The sequence below is a fragment of the Agrilus planipennis genome, unplaced genomic scaffold (assembly GCF_000699045.2).
Source record: "Agrilus planipennis isolate EAB-ADULT unplaced genomic scaffold, Apla_2.0 scaffold40, whole genome shotgun sequence".
NCBI classification, from domain to species: Eukaryota; Metazoa; Arthropoda; class Insecta; order Coleoptera; family Buprestidae; genus Agrilus; species Agrilus planipennis.
In genome coordinates this window covers 144,604-151,835 of record NW_020438938.1, presented here as the reverse complement: position 1 = coordinate 151,835, position 7,232 = coordinate 144,604, and the positions used below count along the sequence as shown (strand labels likewise).

The following is a 7,232-nucleotide window of genomic DNA, read 5'->3' as shown; positions in this document are numbered from 1 at the left end:
TTTGGTAGAGAAGATCGGACAGATTTCGCCAAGGCAAGCTGGGCAGTCGCCTATTGCTCCTATTCCAGATAACCCACTGTACCCTGTCTGAAAGGAAGTAACGCTAGAGTAGACTCGCGAAAAGTGTATAAGACACTTTTAAGATCAACTAAATAGCTAAGCCCAAGGGAAGTCGTTCGGGGAGGCCCTCCCTAATTCCACAAGGGTGAGAAGAAACACACACGATAACGAAACGTTGAATCATGTAGAACTCGTAGGGTAAATGCAAAGCAATTTAGTAAGAATATGCAGTAAGCTAAGCGAAGAGGTAAGCAAGAGACATGTTAGACTACACTACAACTACTAAACGAGTTAGTGCTACTACTACACTACTACTACAAACAAAAAAAAATAAAAACATCTACAATCAACAATTACTTCAAACAAAATGAACAAAAATAAGCATGCAAAATAAAAACTAAATCAAATAAACTATAAGAAACTACAACTACAAAAACAAAAAAAACATGCAAAATAAAAAATTAATTTGAATAAAACGAACTTAATGAATTCTACTAGATAGAGCATGCAAGATAAAGAACTATTTCAACTACTGGGTCATCTTTGTCTTCTCCAACGTCGATCTGAAACAGATACGGTGGCAAACAGATTAATAAAGAGCAATTAAAATTAATTATATCAAGTATCCTCACCTTAATTAATTATAGAACGTAACATTCCAAAGTTTACAGGTGTGAAAAGTAAACCAACTCCAGGAGAAATACTGTAGCAGCGAATTTCTTATTTCAGTGGAATTCAAATAAATATCCAGTTGCACTCGCTCATGGGTTGAAAATTAACTGCATGATGTTACAAGGCGAAGACGAAACAGCAAATCAAGAATATAATCCAGGAAAGACCACACCCATGTAGACACTGGCTGTTTCAGTATAACCAAACTGAACATTAATTCTCTCTCGTTTGTTGTATAACCTGCAGAAAGGACAAAAAAAACATATTAATTACACTTATAATTAAAACACAAATAAAAACGCATCAAAAAGCAAGTAAAATTGGTTGAATTATAAAATAACAAGCGTTACTTCCACGCCATTTTACATCGCAACCATAGATCACGACCATAATCGACATACAAATAGTGTCAAATATCACGTCAATTTACAATGCAGACACTAGAGAAAGGTTAAATTGAAACTCCATAGATATATAAACTCCATAGATAGTTAAACTTCCTAGATAGATAAACTCCATAGACAGATCAATGATAAATGTCAATTTATTCTGTGGGAAATAAGAACTGTTAAAGAGATATAGATGCACACAATAACCTCAATTTATACTGTTTACAATCGGTAATTGTAACAGAAATTTTATAACAGATTAATAAAGAGCAATTAATACTAATTAAGTCGTGTATTCTCACCTTAATTGTAGAAATGGCGTTCTAAAGTCTACCAGTGTGATGAGCAAACCAAATCTAGGAGGGATACCACTGCAAACAATCTGTTGTTCCAGTCTCTTCCAAATTAATTAATTTCCAACTGCCTCCTGTTGTTACGGTAAAAGTTGACTACATAATGTTGCAAAGTGAAGACATCAAAAGCATCGGTTGCTTCAGTAGCATCAAAATTAACTGCAATCCCTCGTCATTTGTGGGGCAATCTATATAGAAACAGATAAGAAAAGGTAATTAATTATCACTTTTAAAGAAAGTAAATGAGTAATATTTTCATGTGGCGATATAGTGGTAAAGTTAGAAATTAACTTTCACATTGATGGAAAGGTCAGTTCCACAATAATTCTGCTTTTTCCATTTCTGAAAAGTTGTCTATTGAAGTAAGTTACAAATGTCCAAGAAATCAAGTTCCTGGGATCCTCATTTACTAATTTTAATTGATACTGTTACATACCAGTTTATTGTCATAAATCCCTCCCTCAGCAGCACATTTCTTCCGCACATTGTCTCCGTTCCCAATGGAAAGGCACTTTCATGCATTCTTTATGACCATAGGAACAGTCACTTTTTGGAGTCAATGAGAACCAACACAATCAATGCTCCACAATTTAATGGCATCTGGAGTTCTTCTAACATCCCTGTAAAATCAAATATTATAAAAAAGTATTCAAATATAATAAAAATAAAAAAAGACCCCCTACTAAGTAGATAAATAAATTGTTAAAGTAACACCGTACCCTTTTGNCTGCCGTATATAGTTGATCCCGCGCTAAAAATTGGAATTCTGAAAAAGATCTTTCGCGACTTATGCTCTCCTAATACAAATTTTCAGATTTAACAAAATTTTCACTTTTGCGTCGTATACGAGGGCTAGTCAAAAAGTTATGGAAAAATCAAATTTCAAGAAACACCTTTTGAATTTACCATTACTTTTCGACTAACCCTCGTATTTGGCATAAAACTGAAAATTTTCATAAATTTCAACATTTGTATCAGGAGAGCATAAGTTGCATCGGGTCTTTTTCCAAGTTCAGAAATAAAGCGCGGGATTAACTTCAGCTTTCTTTCAAATTGTTTAGCTGTTCCTGAACACACGATGGTTCTGCTCATTTTCAAAACTTGACACAAAAAACTTTCTTTTTACAGTATTTGTGCTATTTTATTCTTTACTGTTGTTTAAGGCTGAGAACAAAATTAAAAANTTGAAATGGTAATATAACAGTTCGTAAGTAATATAAGATTTTTTATTGCATATAAATGTGATTTGTTTTCTTTCTCTTACAGGTATTTTCCTTTTACTCTGTAAACTGTTCATTATTTTCCTGGTTTTGTAATTATTAAATACGTTATATATAATGGGAGATGTGGAGGCCACAGATGGTTAGGGAGACTTTTTCTCCTTAATCTTGTGTTGAAATGGTAATATAACAGTTCGTACGTAATATAAGGTTTTTTATTGCATATAAATGTGATTTGTTTTCTTTCTCTTACAGGTATTTTCTTTTTACACTGTAAACTGTTAATTATTTTCCTGGTGTTGTAATTATTAAATACGTTATATATAGTATGTATTAAACTATTACTTGAAATAAATATGTTGTAATTAGTGTAATTAATAAATATATGGGTCTAAGAAGGTTAGGGGGGCTTTTTTCTCCCTAATCTTGCATTTAAATAATGATGGTATGACAGTTTATGTAGAGAATATGATGCTTTTTATTGTATTCGCTTTGAAATTTTATTGATTATCTTGCCGCTCTTACNAAACTAAATCAAATAAACTATAAGAAACTACAACTACAAAAACAAAAAAAACATGCAAAATAAAAAATTAATTTGAATAAAACGAACTTAATGAATTCTACTAGATAGAGCATGCAAGATAAAGAACTATTTCAACTACTGGGTCATCTTTGTCTTCTCCAACGTCGATCTGAAACAGATACGGTGGCAAACAGATTAATAAAGAGCAATTGAAATTAAGTATATCAAGTATTCTCACCTTAATTAATTATAGAACGTAACATTCCAAAGTTTACAGGTGTAAAAAGTAAACCAACTCCAGGAAGAATACTGTAGCAGAGATTTTCTTATTTCGGTGGAATTCAAATAAATATCCAGCTGCACTCGCTCATGGGTTGAAAATTAACTGCATGATGTTACAAGGCGAAGACGAAACAGCAAATCAAGAATATAATCCAGGAAGGACCACACCCATGTAGACACTGGCTGTTTCAGTATAACCAAACTGAACATTAATTCTCTCTCGTTTGTTGTATAACCTGCAGAAAGGACAAAAAAAACATATTAATTACACTTATAATTAAAACACAAATAAAAACGCATCAAAAAGCAAGTAAAATTGGTTGAATTATAAAATAACAAGCGTTACTTCCACGCCATTTTACATCGCAACCATAGATCACGACCATAATCGACATACAAATAGTGTCAAATATCACGTCAATTTACAATGCAGACACTAGAGAAAGGTTAAATTGAAACTCCATAGATATATAAACTCCATAGATAGTTAAACTTCCTAGATAGATAAACTCCATAGACAGATCAATGATAAATGTCAATTTATTCTGTGGGAAATAAGAACTGTTAAAGAGATATAGATGCACACAATAACCTCAATTTATACTGTTTACAATCGGTAATTGTAACAGAAATTTTATAACAGATTAATAAAGAGCAATTAATACTAATTAAGTCGTGTATTCTCACCTTAATTGTAGAAATGGCGTTCTAAAGTCTACCAGTGTGATGAGCAAACCAAATCTAGGAGGGATACCACTGCAGACAATTGGTTGTTCCAGTTGTTACGGCAAAAATTAACTGCATGATGTTGCAAGGTGAAGACATCAAAAGCATCGGTTGCTTCAGTAGCATCAAAATTAACTGCAATTCCTTCTCATTTGTGGGATAATCTATATAGAAACAGGCAAGAAAAAGTAATTACCATTTTTAAATCGAATAAGTCAGTAACATGCACACTAATGGAAAAATCTGTTCCACATTAATTCTGCTTCTGCCATTTCTGAAACGTTGTTTAAAAGTTGTCTATTGAAGCAAGTTATAAATGTCTAAGAAATTGAAGTTATCTAAAGATATCATTTACTATTTTTAACGGATACTGTTACATACCACTTCAATGTCATAAATCCTTTTTTCAGCACACTGTCTTCGTTCCCAATGGAAAAAAGGCACTTTCATGCTTTATTAATTGTTTAATTGTAGAACGTAACGTTCCAAAGTTTACAGGTGCAAAAAGCAAACCAATTCCAAGAGGAACACCGTAGCAGAGAATTTCTTACTTCAGTGGAATTCAAATATCCACTTGCTCTCACTCATGAGTTGAAAATTAACTGCACGATGTTACAAGGCGAAGAAGAAATAGCAAATCAAGTATATAATCCACGAAAGACCACACCCATGTAGACATTGCCTATTTCAGTATAAACAAACTGAACATTAATTCTCTCTCAGTTACTGTATGACCTGCACAAAAGGACAAAAAAGCACATTAATTACACTTATAATTAAGAAACACGAATAAAAACGCATCAAAACACAAGTAAAACTAGTTGAATTATAAATTAACAAGCGTTATTTCAACGCCATTTTACATCACAACCATAGATCACGGCATAGATAAATGTCAAATAATTCGACGTCAATTTAGGATGCAGACAATAGCAAAAGGTTAAATAGAAAATCCATAGAGAGTTAAACTTCATAGATATATAAACTCCATAGATAGTTAAACTTCATAGATAGATAAACTCCATAGACAGATCAATGATAAATGTCAATTTATTCTGTGGGAAATAAGAACTGTTAGAGATATAGATGCACACAATAACCTCAATTTATACTGTTTACAATCGGTAATTGTAACAGAAATTTTATAACAGATTAATAAAGAGCAATTAATACTAATTAAGTCGTGTATTCTCACCTTAATTGTAGAAATGGCGTTCTAAAGTCTACCAGTGTGATGAGCAAACCAAATCTAGGAGGGATACCACTGCAAACAATCTGTTGTTCCAGTCTCTTCCAAATTAATTAATTTCCAACTGCCTCCTGTTGTTACGGTAAAAGTTGACTACATAATGTTGCAAAGTGAAGACATCAAAAGCATCGGTTGCTTCAGTAGCATCAAAATTAACTGCAATCCCTCGTCATTTGTGGGGCAATCTATATAGAAACAGATAAGAAAAGGTAATTAATTATCACTTTTAAAGAAAGTAAATGAGTAATATTTTCATGTGGCGATATAGTGGTAAAGTTAGAAATTAACTTTCACATTGATGGAAAGGTCAGTTCCACAATAATTCTGCTTTTTCCATTTCTGAAAAGTTGTCTATTGAAGTAAGTTACAAATGTCCAAGAAATCAAGTTCCTGGGATCCTCATTTACTAATTTTAATTGATACTGTTACATACCAGTTTATTGTCATAAATCCCTCCCTCAGCAGCACATTTCTTCCGCACATTGTCTCCGTTCCCAATGGAAAGGCACTTTCATGCATTCTTTATGACCATAGGAACAGTCACTTTTTGGAGTCAATGAGAACCAACACAATCAATGCTCCACAATTTAATGGCATCTGGAGTTCTTCTAACATCCCTGTAAAATCAAATATTATAAAAAAGTATTCAAATATAATAAAAATAAAAAAAGACCCCCTACTAAGTAGATAAATAAATTGTTAAAGTAACACCGTACCCTTTTGTCTTCTAATATCAAACAAATACACTACGTATATATAATACAGCATGTATGCTCACCTTAATTAACTACAAGAGCATCCGGGATGAAAATTTAACAGCTTCGATCCCAACGGAAAAAAGGCACTTTCATGCTTTCTTTAGAATCATGGGCACAGCTACTTTCTGGGGCAAATGAGGACTAATACAACCAACGCTCTATACTTTCGTAATTTAATGGTATCCCGAGTTCTTCTAATGTTCCTGTAAAATGAAATCTTATGAAAAAGTGTTCAGATATAATTAATTAAGTATTAAGTAAATTAAGTGCACGATACATTGTTAAAGTAATGCTGAATCTTTTTCTTTGTTAATATCAAATAAATACACTACATATAGAAAGTATAGTATGCATGCTCACCTTAATTAACTACAAGAGCCTCCAAGATGAAAGGTTAACAGCTAAAACACCATAGGAGACGACTTATCTTTTCAGTAAGCAAAGATATCAGTTCCAATCTCTCACAATTGTTGGCCAATCTGTGTAAACGGACAAAAACAATTATTAACTAATTAATTTAATAGATATCTGTTACGCAGAAAATTTAAATATTTAATCCTTTTCACTTTTCTCCCTTTCTCTCAAATGAAAGTCAAAATATATGCGGAAAATGGTTAAAAAAAAAAACAATTAAACACTCCTATTAAATAAATGAAACAAGAAATAAAACAAAAACATGTAATAAAAAACCAATTAAAAGCCAATAAAATAACAAAACATTAAAAATGGCGACGTAGCCTTCTGATGTCTGAAGATATAACCCTTAACAATTTTGTCAAATTAATTTATGCTGTGGGCAAATACGAATAATAGTAATAGAATGTGAATCAATCAAACTAACAACTAACCTTTCAGACGAAGAACAAATTAAAACTAATAGCTCGATAAGTTGAATTTAAGAGACGCGAAAACACGTCCTTCCACCTCGAAACTTTATGAACTTATAATGAACAAAACGCCTCTCAGGCTTGTCGCAAAATTGCGATTGCTACCACAT

The 7,232-nt window shown here is 32.3% G+C and overlaps 2 long non-coding RNA genes across 4 annotated transcripts; both read right to left on the bottom strand.

Moving 5' to 3' along the window:
* Positions 1–930: 930 nt before the first annotated feature.
* LOC108742814 lies at positions 931–2,161 on the bottom strand. Of its 2 annotated transcripts, none has more exons than XR_001938727.2 (3): positions 1,911–2,161; positions 1,424–1,662; positions 931–972 (listed from the first exon to the last, which is right to left on the bottom strand). It is a non-coding gene; the product is annotated as an uncharacterized LOC108742814 (long non-coding RNA). The 2 variants fall into 2 exon arrangements; XR_001938728.2 differs by lacking the exon at positions 931–972 and adding an exon at positions 1,024–1,281.
* A 2,527-nt stretch (positions 2,162–4,688) lies between these two features.
* On the bottom strand, positions 4,689–7,106 carry LOC112904410. 2 transcript variants are annotated; one of them, XR_003231102.1, is made up of 6 exons: positions 7,084–7,106; positions 6,596–6,714; positions 6,256–6,438; positions 5,911–6,094; positions 5,424–5,662; positions 4,689–5,283 (listed from the first exon to the last, which is right to left on the bottom strand). It is a non-coding gene; the product is annotated as an uncharacterized LOC112904410 (long non-coding RNA). The 2 variants fall into 2 exon arrangements; XR_003231101.1 differs by having other exon boundaries at positions 4,689–4,963.
* Between the last annotated feature and the right edge of the window lie 126 nt (positions 7,107–7,232).